This window comes from Equus caballus, chromosome 28 (genome assembly GCF_041296265.1).
Source record: "Equus caballus isolate H_3958 breed thoroughbred chromosome 28, TB-T2T, whole genome shotgun sequence".
NCBI lineage: Eukaryota > Metazoa > Chordata > Mammalia > Perissodactyla > Equidae > Equus > Equus caballus.
Window position 1 is genome coordinate 23,931,189 of NC_091711.1, and position 19,222 is coordinate 23,950,410.

A 19,222-nucleotide genomic window follows, 5' to 3' on the forward strand; every position below is an offset into this window, starting at 1 on the left:
CGTATGTGTGTGCTTGCACATGTATAACAGTTAATAAACCTTCTGATGTGACTGCAGACCACCATCAGGACACACACTTTCTTAATTTCCTTAACTCTTCTGCTAATGGAGTTTGGCTTCCCCATGACTGACTGCTTTAGCTGCTTTTCCTTCTCCAGAACTTTGCAATAGCCCAATTGCACTAAATCAATGACTGGGGCAATTCCTGTCTTGATTTGAGAACATTTTACCTTTGTCTGCTCACTGATCAAATTACAAAGGTCGTCAAGGTTGACAGTTGGGCACAGGGGTGATGATGCCTCATGCCAATTTTCCCAAAGTAACCTGGTGATTTTTGTCACAATTGAACCTGTGCTGAGACATGGCACCAGCATTACCATGACCCCCTGGTGCTTCCATGCTTGCCAATGTGACTGTAGCTCACAGGGCCCCAAGGAGTCCAAATCTTCCTAGTCTGGATGGCATGTCTAGAACCAGGTCAAAGGAGGATCAGCATGGATTCAGTTTGCATTTCCTAGGGAGGTTGGGCACTTTTTTCAATTTTATTTGACATTTGAGTTTCTTCTTCTATGAAATTCCTATTTATGCTTTTATCCATTTTCATATTCTGATTATTAGTATTTTGTCCATCATGTGTGTCATAAATATCTTCTCCCAGATTGTGGCTTGTCTTTTCACTCTATTTTATTTTTAAATAAATCAACTTCTCAATTTTAATAAATTTAAATTTATTATTTTCCTTTATGTGTTTGAGAAATCTTTCTCTATGCTGACATTATACTATCTTCTGAAAGTTGTAAGCCTTTGCCTTTCGCATTTAAAATCTTAATCCATCTGAAATTGATTTTATGCATGGTATAAACCAGAAATCCAATTTTCCATTTTTTTCCCCACGTGGATAACCAATTTTACCTGTAACATTTATTGAATTGTTCTTACTTCTTCCCACTGCTGTGCATTTCCAGCCCTGTCAGATATTGGGTTTTTATGTAAACATATATGTAATTTAGGTAGGTGGTTTTCCGTTCTGTTATATTGGCCTATTTGCCTATTTCTTGCCAGTTTCACATTATTTTAATTATTATAGCTTTGTAATGTCTTGATGTCAACTTATTCTTATTTTAGTCTAACTTTGCTAGTCTTAGCCTTTGCTCTTTGTATAAATTTTAGAAACATTTTGACAAATTCCACAAAGAGAAAATCCTGTTTAGATTTTAATTGAAATTGATGTGAATCAATGTCATCAGTTTTGGGAAAACTAAATCTTCAAATTGAATCCTCCAATCTATAAACGTGTTTTGTCTCTGCGTTCATTTAGATCCTCTTTAAAACCATTCAATAAAGTCTTACACTTTATTATGAAAGGGTCTTACACATCTTTGGTTAAGATTATTCCCAGGTATGTATTTTTTTGCACTTTCTAACTGCAGCTGCCATATCAAAATGTAATTAACCTTTTATATTTTGAACTTAGGTCTAATAGTCTGTTAAACTCTATTTTATTTCCAATAATAAATCAATAGATACATTTGTGTTTTCTTTGTAGGCTATTTTCTCTGTGAATAATGGCAGTTTTTAAAAAATCTATTTCTAGTCATTATTTCTTTATCTTGTGGATTGCTTTGGATAAGACCTCCATTGAAATGTTTATGTAGAAGAGGTGATGACAAGCATCCTGGTCTCCTTCCTGATTTTAAACGTATGATTCTAACCATTAAAGTGTATTGTTTGCTCTATGCATTTTTTTAGATACTTATTATCAGGTTAAGATTGCTTTTTAAACCATGAATTGCTGCTGAACGTTATTCAGTGTTTTCTCCATATCTATTGGGGTGATCATATTGCCTTCACTCTCTTGATGTGGTGAATTGCACTATTTGATTTTCTAATGTGGAACCAACCCTGCATCCCTGTAATCAATTCAACTTGGCAAAGCTCTATGGTCTTTTTCTATGTCTTATGGTATTCAGTTTGGCAATATTTTGTTTTAGGATTTTGGTGTCTATGTCCATAAGTGAGCGGGCCTATAAATTGCATTTCTGACACTGAACTTGTCTGGTTTTGAAATCTCCATTATACCCAACTTGAGAAAATTGGTTGGGGAGCATTTCTCCCCATTTTCTAGTCCTTGAAAGTGTTAGAACTAACCTGTAAAGTTGTCTGGGCCTGGTGGATTTTCTTTGTATGTGGGAGAAGATTTTAAAGTACCAATTCAATTTGTTATTTATGATTTTAATAATTTTTCCTAAATTTGTTCATTTATGCATTCTCTCCTTTTAACTTCTGTTTATCATCATTTCCCTTTTTCCACTATCATTGGTTTTATTATTTTGTTCTCTCTTCTAATCTCTTAGATTTGAAGCTTAGCTCATTATCTCTTAGGTACGTTTTTTCTTTCTGATATAAGCACTGAGAACTACGCATCTTCCTTTAAGACTTTCTTCTTCTTTTTTTGATATGTATTGTTATTACTATCCAAGTTTAAGTATTTTAAATTTCCATTATAATTTCTTCTCTGAGACATGTGTTTCTGTAATAAGTATGTTTTTGTTTTTGTTTTTGTTTTGTTTTGTTTTGTTTTGTTTTTTTAAAGATTTTATTCTTTTCCTTTTTCTTCCCAAAGGCCCCCCGGTACATAGTTGTACATTCTTCGTTGTGGGTCCTTCTAGTTGTGGCATGTGGGATGCCGCCTCAGCGTGGCTTGATGAGCAGCGCCATGTCCGCACCCAGGATTCGAACCAACGAATCACTGGGCCGCCTGCAGTGGAGCACGCGAACTTAACCACTCGGCCACGGGGCCGGCCCCTGTAATAAGTATGTTTTAAAATTTCCAAGCATACTATATTTTTAAAAATCTTTTAAAATGCATTTCTAACTCAATCACATTTTGTTTAAAGAATATGGTCTGCGTGTACCAGTTCTTAAAAAAATTATTCAAACTTGCTTTTTGGCCATATCCCTGGACAGTTTTCACATAAATGCTTTCCGGGCACCTGACAGGAATGTATGTAATGCAGTTGTGAGGTATAGTATAGGAGTTATATGTGTTCATTAGATCAAGCTTGTAAATTGTATTTTTCAAATCTTCTGTATTTCTACTGATGTCTTTTGTGATTGACCTATTAGGTATTGACATAGATATATCAAGATTTCCTAGTATGGTGGTGGATTTGTTGAGTCTCCTTGTAGTTCTGCCACCTTTTACTTTATGTATTTTAAAGGTGTGCTATGAGGCCCTTACAAGTTTGAATTATTAAATCTTAATGAAGTGAATCTTCTATCAATGTGTTTATCCTTATCAGACTAATGTTTTTTGTTTTAAAGTCTCTGATATGAATATAGCCATACCACCTTTATTTTGGTTAGTATTTGCTTAGTATATCTTTTTACATCTTATGACTTTTAGTCTTCTGTTGTTGTTGATTCAGGCAGTTGTGTACTGGCAAACGCTTAACAGCCAGCTCTCTGGGGAGGGGCAGCAGTGTCTGATTTGTACAATTTACTGATCTCCATAGTGTCAATACTCCCACCTGAGGTTGCAAGATAAAATATAGGAGACACAATTAAATCTGAATTTCTGATAAACAAGGAGTAATTTTTAGTATAAATATGTCCCAAATATTACATGCAACATACTTATATTTAAAAACTATTTGGTATGTATTGGAAATTCAAATTTAGCTGGTTATCCTATATTTTTACTTGCTAAATTTGGCAACCCTACTCCCAGCAACATGGCCCTATAGTGTAAGTGCCTGCTTACCTATCTCATCTTCCTCCGGCCTGTCAGCCACACAAAGACGAGGACTTTGTTCTCTATTGCACTTACAGTTCCTAATTTAGTGCCTAGCGCGTGGTGTTTAATTAACACTGTGTGCATGAATGAAGTACAGCACAGTGGTTAAGAAACGGGTTTCTGAGTCATTTAAATCTCAGATATGCCACCTATGTAAATGCAGGAAAGCTAGCAAGTTACTTAACCTTTCTAAGACTTAGTTTCTTTCCTGATAAGGTGTGGAGAAAAGTAGCACCTCCTTCAATAAAAATTTTGAGCAATCAGCATTTGCCTGGCACATTTTAAATACTCAGTTAACAGATAGTTATTGTTGTCGTTTGTGTTAAACAACGTTGATAACCCACCTGACACTGTGATCTCCCAATAGCTTGGCCACTGTCATCCCATTCACAATGTGTGACCTACTCCCGGGACCGTCTTTGGATTTGTCGTCACTGGCAGTTCCTTCATTGTAGACAAACTAAACTCCCGAATCCCACTCTCTGATAACAGCCTGCCTCAAGGAACTTGCATAATCAGCGTTGGGATTGTTTTTTTTTTAAACTGCCAATTTAGGAGGAAAATACGATCTAGGTGTCATATGCACTTCTCTCCTGATTAATGAGATTGAATGTTTTCCGTTATTGGAAATTTGTGTTTCTTTTGTGACTTTCGTGTCTTCTGCCCACTTTCGACTGATATGCTAATCCCTGTCTTTTGGATTTGCAAGAGCACTTTATGTAGTATTAGGATTATTAAGCTTTTGTGCAGCATATATTTTGCAAATAATTTCCCCAAGTTTGCATTTATTACTTCTCATGATACCTTTAAACACACATAGTTTTTCTTATTTCTAGGAAGTCAAAAATATCAATCTTTCCTATTAAGACATTGCAGAAATGTATGAGGTAGAATGCGGAAGTCCCACATATTTTTATACTCTGCCCACTATTTGAAAACTACTGATAACAATTCAGTTTATCCTCAAAACACGTGTATTGATATTGAATATATATGATCAATTGTCTTCTCTTTTCCATTCCATTCTTAATGTTGCCACCTTGTCTAGGTGACTGTTGTCTCTTTCCTGCCCCTCCTTCCCCTCTAAGTCATTGATCCTATCACAGCCAGAATGGTCGTATTTAAACATAGACTAGATTTTTTTTTTAACACATACTAGCGTGCAGGTCATTAACCAATGTGTACATACTATCCAGTTCCTTGCTCTATTCTCACTTAACAATATACATTGAACCTATGCTCAGATATTGCATGGGACATTTATTTTTTAAGAAAAGAATTTATCTGAAATTCATTTTTAATTGGACATTCTGTATTTTTATTTGCTAAATCTTGCAGTCCTACTTCTATTATTGGTCCGAGGTTGCTATTTCAGTTCTGGCCTTCTCTCAGCAATGAGAAGGGATTAAAGAGACTCAAGGAACATATGTCCAATTCTCTTAAGGGCAGAACCCGGACATGTCACATATTACTTCTGCTTATTGCCCATGGCCATAAGTTAGTCACATAGCCACACAGAGCTTCTAGGAAGGCAGGGGAGTGTAGTCTCTATCTGGGCAGGCATTCGACCAGCTAAAACTCTATTACCATGGAAGAGGGGAAGAATGAATGTTAGGGAACAACTAGCGGCCTGACAGCGATAACAATCCCTCCATCTTTGGATACAGTCTTGATAGGACTTTCATTAGAGGTACCCAACTCCCTCTCCATTCCAACCAAGGCTGGGCATGTGACGCAAACTGGGCCACTCAGATGCTGTCTCTCTGAAACTGAAATCTTGAACACAGTGATGGAGAGACTTCCCAATAGTTGAAGATCATTCATCCTGATTGTGACAACCTGAAGAAACTAAACATTATGACTTCATGCTGCTTGGATCTCTAGAGTTTTCTGGTTCCTGAGCTTGCCCTTAGTCTGCCTTCCCAGATCCAGATACCCTTTTTTTTTTTCCTTAAGTTGTTCAGAATTGGTTTGTGTGAGTCGCAATCAGAGAACTCTAACTGATCAAAGGTCAGGTCTGGGTGCATTCCAAGGTAACGATATATAAAGCCGGTTCTCCACCCCTAAGGTTTTCTGCCTAAGTACGTTTTCACTTCTACATTACAGTTTCAGATTTAAGGTAACAGGCAATTATCGCATCAAAGATAGTAGCTTAAAATGGAAACACAGAGAGAAGTGAAAATTCAATCTGACTAGGCTGTTACTTGTACTCACTGTGTGCCTACTTGCAGGGGTTCCTGATTCCTGGTTACTCTAAGACTCACAGCAGCTCTGTGCTTTGTTAATATTTTACACGTATCATCTCATTAAATCCTTGTAGCAACAATAATAAGCATTATTATTATTCTCACTTTGCAGCTGGGGAAATGGTAGCTTATAAAGTGAAGTGGCTTGCCTAAGGTCACATAACTAATGATAGTTGTAGCCACATTCAAAGTGCACTTGAACTGCAGCGTTTGAACTTCTAACCATTATGCCATACCACAGCCAGACCTTAAAAAATAGAAATAAAAATAAAGGGGGGATGGCCCGGTGGTGTAGTGGTTAAGTTCATGCACTCTGCTTCAGCAGCCTTGGGTTTGCAGATGCGGATCCTGGGCACGGACCTAGCACTGCTCGTCAGGGCACGCTGTGGTGGGGTCCCACAAAAAATAGAGGAAGATTGGCACAGATGTTAGCTCAGAGACAATCTTCCTCACAAAAATATAAATAAATAAAAGTGAAGATATTTGCTATTTAAACAGTTACTTTATTTTATTTTTATTTTTTAACATTTTGTTATAGAAAATTTCATACCTACAAAAATAGAAAGAATAGTATAATGAAGCTTCATGCACTCATTACCTAGCTTCAACAATTATTCCCATTGCACCATTCTTTTTTCGTCAATCCTCTCCCCAAATTCAAACATTTTTTTCCTTTCATCCTGGAGTATTTTATTTTATTTTAATTTGTGTTTATTTTTTATTATTTTCTCCTGGAGTACTTCAAAACAAATCCCAGACATCAGATCTCTTCCTCTATAATTACTCAGTATGTTTCTCTGGTGCTTGACAACCTAAAAGAAAAAAATAACATTATCATACCTCCCAAATTAATAATAATTTCTTAATGTTTTTAATATCCAATCCAAGTTTAACTTTCCCTGATTGTCTCAAAAATATCTTTTTACAGTTGTTCAAATAAAAATCCAAACACAGTGCACATATTACACATGTCAGATATTCTCTTAAGTTTCTTTTAACTTATGACAATTCCATAACAATTCTTTTCCTCTATTCCATGTGTTTGTTGAAGAAAAAAGAGACCTTTTGTCCTATGGAATTTCTAACATTCTACATTTGGCTGACATATCCTCCTGGTGTTATTAACAGGTTCTTCTATCTCCCGTCTTTCCCGTAAGCTGGTAGTTAGTTCAAGAGGCTTGATTAAGTTCAGGTTCAAAAAAATTCTTTTTTTTATTTTTGAAAGAATACTCCATTGATGGTGTGACAGCTTACTTTTTAAATAAACTGTGTAATGGCTTTATTAAATGTGCTGAATCAGTGATTATAATCAGTAAACTGCCATTTCATCTGCCACCACTGCCTTCAAAGAAGATCTCCCTTCTTTGCCTCCAGTGACATTTCAGACAGATCCCGTACCTTTGGGGTCACTTTCAGATATGAGAAGAGTCTCATTTTCAGCTATGGAAAATTCCCATCCAGTCTAAATTAAACTTTAATTTCTCATCCAATTCAAATCTCCCCCCTCCCTGCTCCCTCCTATTACAACTGTCAGGCACAGCCTGTCCTTTCACTGCGTTTGGTGGACAGTCTCCACTGTGTCCCCTCGGTCCATGGGAAACACTGTGCATTCCTACTCAATCAAATGGGGAAGTGTAACTTGCTCCCAGGGCAGCCTCTAGTTTGCAGATTTCTCTCTACCCCTCAAACTCTAGGGGACCCTTGTTAAATTCTCCCCAAACTTGCTTGCCTTCTACTCCTGTAGTTCCACAGGGCCGGCATACACCTTGCTCCGGCCCAGCAAGCATCTGGCCAGCCAGTGGTAGTTTGGCATCCCTTTCTCCCTAGCACTCCCGCTTCTAAGGGGGTCATCACTGCCTCACTTCACTTGGCTCCCTTGGGACAGGCAATGTCCCATGCAGACCTGGGAAGAAATGCTGCTGTGCTGTCTCTTCTTGTGAAGTTCCTCTGAAGATGCATCTGCCTGAATAAGTCTCTGGCCTTTTCTACTAAAGGCTATTGGAAGTGGTGGTTGCTGGACTGGAATGTTCATCTCATATTCAGGCCTGTGCAGATATGTTGAGAGCCCTTCTTTAAAATGGGGGGCTGCTCCTCACCCATTGTCTACACCTCTGAGGCTGTATTTTAAATTCTTATCAAGAGGAAAATCTCAATCTACATCCATGAAAGTCTGCTAGATTTACCCAGGGCTTCACTTTATAAAGTAATTCTGCTAAACATGCAAAATTTTCTAGTTTATTTTAAAATAAATGATTTAGGGAAACTCAAATTTAGATAATACTCTCCAGGACATTTTTTCATGTGTCAGTGGAATGTTAGTGAACGTCATGTACAGCACTAACAAATTTTTGTCTTCTGTTCTCACTCGAGAAGACCTGGGTGGTCTCCTAAATACCAACAACAACAAATCAAGAAAGGAAAACATTTCTAAAAACAGCAGAAGACAAAGAAGCAGGTCCACAGTGATATAGCAGATAAATTAAATGAGCCCAGTTTTGTTTAATAGGTCACACAATAAACTATGTACTTGTTTGATTCCCATGTTATAGTAGATACAACCTATAACCACTTTGATTAATGTAGTATGGTCTATGTGTATTTTTTTAATTAATGAGTTTAATTACAGTTGCTAGGTGGAGAACTGCTTATTCCAGCCTTAGCTAGAACTAGAATTGTGAAATGAAAAGAAGGCCTAGTGATTCACTAAGAGTCAGCTGAGTACATTTTTATTTTGCTCTCAGCCAAAGTAGGAGCGAACAATAAGCTAACCAAGAGCTGCCTGGTGGTGAATCAGTATCTATGGACAAATGTAGGCAGTTGGGGAAACGCCAATCCTGCTACATCCAATTGGGCTGAAATAAGGAGTTTGAAAATGGATGAGATGTTTTTGGATGTGTACTATAATGGGCCAATTGAATCATGTTAAACTCATTCTGGACAAAGCTGGTTAAATAATCTTGAATAATCTTGAATTATATGTATTGAAAATATGTGCACCCAGCAGAGCTCCAGGCTAGCACTAGGATCTTACTAAAAGTTTGTGGAAAGAAGAAGGAAGGACAAACGGAGGGAGGAAGGGAAAGAGAGAGGGAGGAGGGAGGAAAGGGTAAGTGGTTTTTATTACCTCATTTTAACAACTGAGTAAGCATAAATTGGCTAATGGTCCTTTCATGGTGTTGCTAAAACATTGAATTTAGGCCTAATTGAGTAAATGAAAGAAAAGTAAGAGTTTAATAAAAATCATGTCATGGTAATGATTGAAAGGCTGATAGCACATGAGTTTGAAAAAGGAATGTGAAGCCTTTGGTTTTTATGTTTTTGTTTTAACTCTGGCATCATGAATTAACTTTGTAAAATATTTAACATTCCAGTATATCAAGTCGTTGATTGATTCTCTTAGAAACCCCATTTTCCAAGTCATTTGAATTTAATTACAAATATATTTAAACACAAAGGCACTACTAATTAATGGAAAGCAAATGTTCCATTAAGGAATGCAATATAGAATGCGTGTTTAAAGCAAAGCTGATGAAATAGAATTTCAGGACAAGACAGCACATTAGTCATTCTTCCCAGTTCTGTGTCATGTGCAGATTTGATAATTATTCTTTCTGTCTATTCAAGTCTTGGTTACAAATGCTGCAGAGAGGGTCACAGCCATAATCCTGTTGCACTCACCCAAAAGCTGCACCCCTCAAACCACCCTCTCCCTTCTCCCTCCTTCTGTGCATTTGCCACCTGCTGTTGCCCTCTGCCCCTCATTTCACCCAACTGAAGAAATCTACAAGGATTTGAAGGGAGGCATTGTGAAATTGCCTCATGGCCAAAATAACCCTTCCCTTCCGGGTGTTCCTTTGGTACTTTCTACAACCCTCTAGGACTGCACTTACCCCCGTGATAGCATATTTCTTGTCCCTAGAACACAGACTCCATGTAAATAGAGTTCATTTTCCTTTCTGAATCTTCATTGACCAGTATTTCTTGTGTGCCAACACTGGTCAAGGTCTGCGTTAGATATTACATTTAGAAATGAACAAAATAGATGTAGTCCTTGGATTTGGAGGTGTGCCATCTTCTGAGGAAGAGAGCCATTACATAAATCAACAGGAAAAATAGGACAATGCAGATTGCGTTATGAAAGAAGAAACCAGGGTTCCAGGGCCCAGAACAGCAGGAGAGACAGAATCAGACTGAGGGTGGAGCAGAACTTCTCTGAGGAGCCAACATTTAACTCGAGGCCCATGAAGACCAGGAGTCACTCAGAATATTCAGGCTTGAGTGAGAAGAATGTGCCTGCCAGTCACAGCGCTGTGTGGGAAGCCTGGGGCCACTGGGGCTGGAAGGGATGGGGCAAGCGGAAAGGGATGGGACAGAGAGTCAGGAGTCTAGATGCTCTGGGGCCTTAGAGGCCACGTTACGGATTTTGTATTTTATCCTAAGTGTAAACCATTGAAGGTTTTAAGCAAGAGACTAGAGGGAGTTGTGTACCTTAGTGCCTTGTGTTTACTGGCTCATACTTAATATTTATAAATGAATGGATGAATTCAATATAAGCAATGAATCAATGATAAAGATTCATTTGATACAACTTGTTCTTAGGAAACATGTAGTGGGAATTTGTTGATTTTCAGCACTCTCCATTCATTTTCCCTTCCCACCAAGCACCCACTTTGTTTTAGGTAATTCTCCCCATTATGTGCATTCCTGGTGCCCAGCTCTTCCTTGGCCAAGAGGCAGGCATGAGAAGCAAACAATTCCAGCTGGACTCCCTTCCTAGGACTTGGAGTCTTTAATAGAGTAATTGATAGAGGGAAAAACATTTGAAGGAATTCATTTCAGCCATGGAAATGGGAAAAGACAGCGTGTCTTTCAGGCTCTAGTGCCCACGGCTTCCGTGGTTCCTGCCCTGGTTTCAAGCCTGAGTCTCTAGTCTCTCCTCTTTCTTCCCAGTAAAAGTCCCGCCAGTACATTGATTCTGTCACTTGCAAAAGAAGAATCATAATGGAATGAAAATCTATCCTAGATCAAAATGGTGATCGCATTTTGGTCTCAAGTTTTTATTTTATTATTTATTTATTTATTTATTTATTTTTTAGATTAGCCCTGAGCTAACATCTGCCGCCAATCCTCCTCTTGTTTTGCTGAGGAAGGCTGGCCCTGAGCTAACATCCATGCCCATCTTCCTCTACCTTATATGTGGGACGCCTGCCACAGCATGGCTGGCCAAGCGGTGCGTAGGTCCGCACCCGGGACCGAACCCGTGATCCCTGGGCCACTGAAGCGGAAGGTGCAAACTTAACCACTTTGCCACTGGGCCAGACCATGGTCTCAAGTTTTTAAAACCTTTCTTTGGATATATGACTTGCTCATTTCCAGTCTGGTGGAATCTTTAACATCTTCTTTTACTTCTCAAAACTTATTTTAGTAGTTGGAACGTACTTTCTGGGCTGACAGTTTTGAAATACTTGAAAATGGTGAAGTACTGTTTCTCTCTCTTAGATTTCCTCAAAAACAAAACTGTAGTTTCCTAATGCAGTTTTTTCTTTGCACTATTTAGTCTACCTGTTTTTGCTAGAGACCATTCTTCTTGCTTTTAAAGAGTGTTTATGAAAGTGTGTTCTGCACTAGGCCCATGAGATGCTTCCAGCTAAAAAGTGTCAATTATTACACAAGTCTGAATTGCAGTGAAGACTCTACCCCTCTCTTTGGGTTTCAAAGAACACTGTAGTATCTTAAAGCATCCAAAAACTCCAGCGGTTAAGAAATCTGTGTATTTTCCCAGAATTTCCCAACATGCAACTCTTCTTCCTGCAAAACCTATTAAAGAAATAGCATTTTGTGGGACCCACTTTGGGAAATGCTGTTTTTGAAGATCAAAGCAAAATGAAGTGAGGTTTTTCCATTTTCTCTGTGCCATCTGTGAACACTGCATCGTCTTCCTTTGGCAGTAGGTTTATCCTTTTTCTTGTTTCTCCTCCTTCAAATACACCTTGAACATTCCTTTAGTTATTGTCTTTTTAAGAAATTTTAAAGGCCTCAATCCCTCCTGGCACATGTTACTCTTTGGATTTGTTCTGGGTATATCCCTGAAATGCCTCTTATAGTCAAGGCCCATCAACATGCTCTGAGAGCAGCCAGTGTTTACGTTTTGTTTCTTTTATTTACTCTTCTGTGCATGAGTCTTCTGAGTGTCCCTAAAATTAGGGGTGATATGGTAGAGGGAAAGCTCAACATTCAGCCCATGCTGGTATTCTATGCACATGCACGTGAGAACACACGCACATACGCCAATACACATCATAGAAAAACGTGATCTATTCTCAAGGTCATCTCAAAGACATCTCATTGTGCTTGGGGATAGTCCCAAACGGTCCAAGCTGAGATGAAAAGTGTGGACAGAGAGTGAGCTACAGGGACAGATTATCTCTCTCCCAACTTGCCCTGACTGGTGCAACAAGTGAGTAAGGGGGGAAGCTCAGGGATTCTAGAAAAAGGCCAGGTTGGACAGAAGGAGGAGCAGGGACCAAGGATTAGCAATGGTGACTTTGACCTTGCTCCAAATGATGAAATTAAGCAACTGACACAATTGTCTCTTTAACTCTTTACTCACTTACTGACTAACTCATTCAGCTAACATTAATTAGTACTTATTCTGTTAAGGCATTCTGCTGGATTCCTGCCTTCAAAGATCTTACCATCATATTGGGCCACTAGGCACCTAAATAAAAATGTGCAATATAACCTCGGGATTGTTATGTTAGAAGTAGGAATAAAGTGCTTTTCTGCATTAACTCAGGTATTTAGATATATTCTTTAACTTAAACTTGTGTTGCACTAGAAATATGTTATTAAATATTTCATGAATATGCTTTTGGTTTTCACTGCTAGCTCATGTTCATTCATGTTCACTGCTTTACTGCATTTTTATAGCATTCCATTGCAAAATATAATACAAAATTTAAATTACTGTAAGGATTTGTTACTAAGTCAAATATCCATCCTATTGATGAATTTTAATTTTTTTTAAATTTTAATGTTTTTACAATGCTGCAGTAACATTCTTATGTACACCTGGTAGGTATGAAATTATATCCATTGTGGTTTTAACTTACATTTCCCTGATTGCCAGTGAGGTTGGGCATTTTCATTTGTTTATTGGCCATTTGGAATTCTATAAATTCTTTTACACTTCCTTTCTATAAAATGTGGTACAGGGGTGTCACACAGCACACCCTCCATGAGTGTTGCCAATCCTCCGTGCCATGGCAAAGGTGCTTGGTTTCCTAACACTAATGTCAGTTCCTGCCTTCAAAGTTGGTGTCATTGAGTCCCACCTTTGCAAGTGGGTGGGTTCTGAAAATAGGTGTTTTGCTGTAGACTCGGTACCTCTGATGCCTGTGGGGGTTCACTGAGTTATAACATTCCCCTAAATCTCACTGTGGGATTTGTATGATTGAACTGCCTCAATTTCCCTGAGAAATAGAGCCCAGCACTGCTCTGCTGGAGCACTGCCAAGTCTCACCAGTCCTCTTCCTGGAGGACTGGAGACTCTCCACTGACCCTCGAGTTGCCCGCTAGGGTTATACTCTAAAAAGAGGAACCATTTGTAAGCTTGATATTAGTTCCCTGCTAATTTGAAGCATTGCCTGCGTATGGAGACCTTTGATGACATGCTCCACCTGTAAACTGCACCCCCTTCGATATCAGCATTGGATGCAATTGCATCATTTATCCCTCCCCTTTGAACATCAGCTTGGCCCATCACCCAGTGTTCTTGGGGATCAGATCCACAGCCATATCATGTTCCTGAGCCTAAGTCCAGCTCAACCTCCTCCCCACTAGACAGTTCCTGAGGTCCTGCATGCCCTGAGGCTGGCCTGCTAGAGTATGACAATGTCCTTTTTCTTCTTTCCTTTTTCCTCAATTATTAATGTCCCAATTAAATATAATTATGCTTGATTTGAACTTTTAAGCAAAAAGAACTTATTTTGCTTCTTGGGAAGCTCCTTCTTAGAGGCCAGAAAATGGTGATGATTGAGTCACAGATCTTTCCTAGGAAAGAAAGTGGTACTTGATTCTCTCCTATGCAATCTCTTCTCGTGACTTATTTTCATTTTTTTCCTGTCTGGGACACAAACATTTCAATCAGTGTTAGATACTTATTTAAGTCTTTTTGGGGATGCTAGGCAAGTATCTCTTTCGAAATTTAAATAAGAAAAGAACCAAGTCTGTCATCTCAATGGATTTTCATATGTTAGGTCAGCATATTTCTTCTAATTTGGGTATGTGGAAATACTGTGGCATTGAGTTTACCAAATAGGCCATTCACTCAAACAGTAATGTGGACAGAAAGTCCTGTGGAACATAACCACATAGGGAAGCAAGTGATTTTCTGCCAAGCTCACTCCAGGCACCCAGCTGGCCCAGTTCTGCACCATAGGAAAAGTAATAACAATTCTCTAACTCTGTACCTTTTCTTCTGTTCTTATGCACAAAACTATGCCCCTAACTGCTGTCCTGCACTCTTCCACCTCACCCCTGCCCTTCTGGGGCATGAATATACCGTTTGGTTGTTTGATCTCATTTGTCTAGAAATATATCAAGCAGATTCCAAAATTCTGAGAATGGGAAAAACACTGTTTCTTTAGGAAATGTTATTCTCTGTTGTCATTTGGAACAAATCATTTATAAGCTCAAAGTGATTTTCACAATATATCTTAGAAAAAAAGATCAAGTGGCATGTTAGGAAGGATTTCAGAAAGAATTTTATCTCTGCAAATCACTAGTCGTATTTTATTGTTTTGACAGAACAAGTGAATAAGAAGTGTTTGTTCCCATGAAAACACAACCCTTATGGCAAGAATTCTGAAATTTAATTTGGTTGTGGAAGGATTCTGCCTCCTATAAACTTTGAACTTTTTCATACTTTAGAGTTGAGAGCCTTAACTCTTAACCCTAAAATGGGAGGTTTAGGCACATTTTTTATTTCTAGAAGTTTGAGCAGTGTGCTCAAAAGCATTAAAAGGTGAATGATGGTTTTTAAAAAGTGAGTGTTGGGAAAGATGGAAGGCATTTCTAGAGTTATTTTACTACTCACTGGGTCACCCTTTATTGCTATGTAGCCATTTGTGCTGATAGCCCTGACAATGTTCCAGTTCACTGTTCCCACAGAGAGGTGATGTTTCTTAAGAATAGAGAGTGGGATACCCATTACCCAACTCACTTGGCAGGGCCTTCTGTCACACATACATAAAAATGTGTATCCTCAGCTGGAGGGGGGAATCAATTTCATATATCGATCAAAATGTGGTAACACACCGTGTCAATTCATGGAACGTCACTGTGCCATGCACCCAGGTGCAGAACTATGCCATAGGTCTGCCTTAAAAAACAGCTTTCCCTGCCTGAGGAGTGCTGACCCCTATTTGCGGCTGAGTGTCTTGGCTGGTTAGTGTAGGGGAGTGTTTTCAAAGTGCTTCATGAATAAAAGATGAATTTTAGTAGTATATGGATAACAGCAGTAACTAAAATAGAATCATATGAGTCCTCTTTCAATTTCCCTTAACCTACTTCTGATCACATCAAAGATAAAATTTCAGAATGGCACTAAGTTTTTATCACTTCTCTCCTTAAGAGTGACACAGAGAGAGGGAGCAAGGAGGTCTTAGATTCAGCGCTTTCAGCAAACCATCTTGTCTTGTTAGGATTTTAAAGCATTGGTTTGCTTTTCTTGTGATTATTTTACAAGTATCTTCTATTTCTGACAAATGACACTGGTTGTGCAGTATAGTGGTGAGGCACATGGCAGCTTGCTTCCTCCAGAGCAACAGGAGAAAGAGAGAGAGAGAGAGAGAGAGAGAGAGAGAGGTCGTGCTGCGGGAAACCCATGACAGAAGCCAGAGTCTTTTTATTACTTAATCTCAGAAGTAACATCCCATTGCTCTGCCATATTCTATTTGTTGGAAACAAATCCCTAAGTCTAGCCAACACTCAGGAGGGGAATTACACAAGGATGTGAATACCAGGAAGCAGGAGTCATTTGGGCAGTCTTAGAGATGCCTACCACAGGGATATATTGCATCTGTCTCTTTTCCTTCTTTTTCCCAATAAATAGAATGCTCCATGGGGGCAAGGAGAGTATCTCGTTCATTGTGGTATTCTTAGTACAGGACACAGAGCTGATGGTTAAATCTCCTCAATAAATGATTCTTTCAAGGAAACAAGGAAGGAGGGACAGAAGGAAACAAGTAAGGAAGAAAGGAAGGAAGAACCAAAGTTAGAAGAAGTGCTAATCCTCGGGGCCAGCCCCATGGCTGAGTGGTTAAGTTCATGTGCTCTGCTTCAGCAGCTCAGGGTTTCACCAGCCCAGGGTTTCACCAGTTCAAATCCTGGGCGCGGACATGGCACTGCTCATCAAGCCATGCTGAGGCGGCATCCCACATGCCACAACTAGAAGGACCCACAACTGAAAATACACAACTATTTACCAGGGAGCTTTGGGAGAAAAAGGAAAAATAAAATCTTAAAAAAAAAAAAAAGCGCTAATCTCTAGAGAGCAGGAGTGGTTCTTTAGGGAAGGAAAACTCAATCATAAGAAGGACTCTGGGAATGGAGTCAGTACTTTCCTCTCTTCCGCAGGCCTGAGCAGCAATGAGCCTCCAGGGAAATGGAAGCCATTCTATGAACATCCACCATCCTGCTCCCAGCATAGCTTCTCTGGATGCTGAACAGCTGAGCTATGAAACAGTGTTAAGGGTCACCCATGGAAGGGCAGCCCTGATGGGGTCCCTAATAGCAGATATACAGCCTCTGCTGAAGGACCTGTGATGGTTGAAAGGCAGGCAGGGAGAATTCTGAGGGGCTTTTTTCCACTTGCAGAGAGCAGCGAGAAGTTATACTGAACGTGTATAGGCTGCTTATGTCATTTAAGGTTATAAAATAAAGATCTTGCTTAGTTATTAATTCTTTGCGAACATAATTTTAATGGATCCATAATATGTAGTCAAATGGCTGTAACCTAAGCTGTTCAGCCATTACTCTGCTGTTGCATTTATGGGTTGTTCACTATTTTCCACTGTTACACACAATCCTGTAATGAATGTTTTGTAAAATTTTGTTAAATTCCTAGAGGTGAGATTGTAGGGTAAAGTATATGCATACCGTGTGTGCGTGTGTTTGTGTATACTGTCAAACTGCCCCCAGAAATGATGTGCACATGTTCGTTCCTGATGTATGAGAGTGCTCATTTCCACACACTTGCTGAGACCGGGTGAAACCGAGGGCCAGCTTGCTTAACTATACTCAGTTAGTTGTCTGTTTGCAAAAGTAGTTAGATAATGCTCACTAAAGTCTCCCCTGTAGATAACATCTCTGATGCTTGGGTCACCATCATAACAGGCACTTAGGTTGTTTTTAGTCCACTCCTTGTCCAGCTCAGGCTGGTTAAGACCACCAACTCCTCAACAGGGGAGACAGAATGCCCCATAGGTGACCCTTTGATGTCAGGGGGCCAAAAGCCCCCCCTAGATCATGCTAACACCACTATTTTGTGAACATAGGTCCTAAGAATAGCCATGAAGCTTGACTACACTTGTGCAGATCATCAGTTACCTCTCTTCTGCTTTCCTCCAATCATCTATTCCCACACTTCAGACTACCTTGCCCCTCTAGCCCATAAACATCCCTAATCCCCATTTTCGGGGAGGTAGATTTAAGACTTGTTCTCCCATCTCCTTGCTTGGCTGCCTCATGAATAAACACTTTTTCTGCTACAAAACTTGTCATCTCAGTGATTGGCCTACCATGTGGCAGGCAAAATGAACCTGGTTTGGTAACAGTTGTTTTATTTATCTTTATGAAGTTGCCATTCTGATAGCTGAAAAATAACAGCTTATTATTGTGTTGATTACATGTTGGAGTCATTAATGCTGCCTACAAAATATTTCTGACTTTCCACCTCCTGAACATATAATAGGATTGAATTTCATGGACTTTGAGGTTAGGCGGGGCCATGTGGCCTGTTCTGGTCATTGGATTGTGAATAGACATGATATGTGTCACTCTGGGCTGAGTATTTCATTGCTAGTGCAAGACTCTACAGATCTCTCTTTCAATCTGGCTATTGGTTGCCAGGAATATTCTGGGAAGTGGCCTCAGTCCCCTAATTGATTAAAGTGAACATGCCATGCTATTCGATTCCACGGAACAAAGCATCCAGCTAAGCCATGATAGATATGAGCAAAAAATAAACCTTTGCTGTTTTAAGCCACTGACATTTGTGGTTGAGTGTTATTGTAGTATTAACCTGGACCGTCATGATTGATACATTAAATACCTTTGATCTTACTTAGATTGAACACACTTTCCTAGGTTTATTGTCCATTTGTGCTTCCTTTTATGTGAATTTTCTGCTCATGTCCTTGCATGTTAGCTTTCTAAGCTTATGGTACTCAACTACACATTTATCAAGGCTGAACCTGATCCCCACTGAGGTATGATATAACAGAAAATACAGGTCTACCACAACACACTTGTTAAAGTTTTTTTAAGTGATGTGCTTTCATTTCAATGATAATGTCAAAAAATTAACATAAACCAATTCTGGATTATTTGAATGTCCACTTTATAACTAAGGGATGCTATTTACTTTTATGATCCAAGTGGTTTCTTATGGTGTCAAGTACCACTACTTGACGCACCGATTAATAAGAAAGAAAAAATGTGGACTTAAAATAAATAATGTTTTTGCACCAAGTCAGGGACAAATGATGTCTCAGCATATTGTAAGATCAGAGGTTTCAAGGAGAACAAGCAAGGAAAATTGTGGGAGCACTGAATCATCACACAGCCTACATCAGCACAAGTAGGCTCAACTCAAAGGAATCTGGCACAGCACTCAGTACCATTTTTATGTTGTCACTTGTCTCACTTATGGTCCTTTGTTTGCAAACAGCAGAAACAGATCCTGGCTAATTCAGGCAGTGAAGAACTGATTGGAATGATACAAGAAAATGCATAATTGAAGGGAAAAAAAACAGTCTCAGAAAGACCCAGACTAGGGCAGTTCCAGGGATCTCAGTACCAGGAATTCCTGGAATAGTCCCCTTTGGAGGCTGCCAGCAAAATGACTCAGCCTCAGCTATCTTCCAACTGTGTGTCTTTATGTTCTGGATTCAAATTC

The 19,222-nt window shown here is 39.2% G+C and overlaps 1 long non-coding RNA gene across 1 annotated transcript in view; it reads left to right on the plus strand.

The window, feature by feature from the left end:
* The window catches only part of LOC111771008 (uncharacterized), a 45,274-nt gene that overhangs the window by 11,876 nt on the left and 14,176 nt on the right, over positions 1–19,222 (plus strand). Inside the window, exon 2 of the long non-coding RNA XR_011433742.1 lies at positions 2,624–2,814. This is a non-coding gene — a long non-coding RNA (uncharacterized lncRNA). The remainder of the gene's footprint in view (positions 1–2,623; positions 2,815–19,222) is intronic.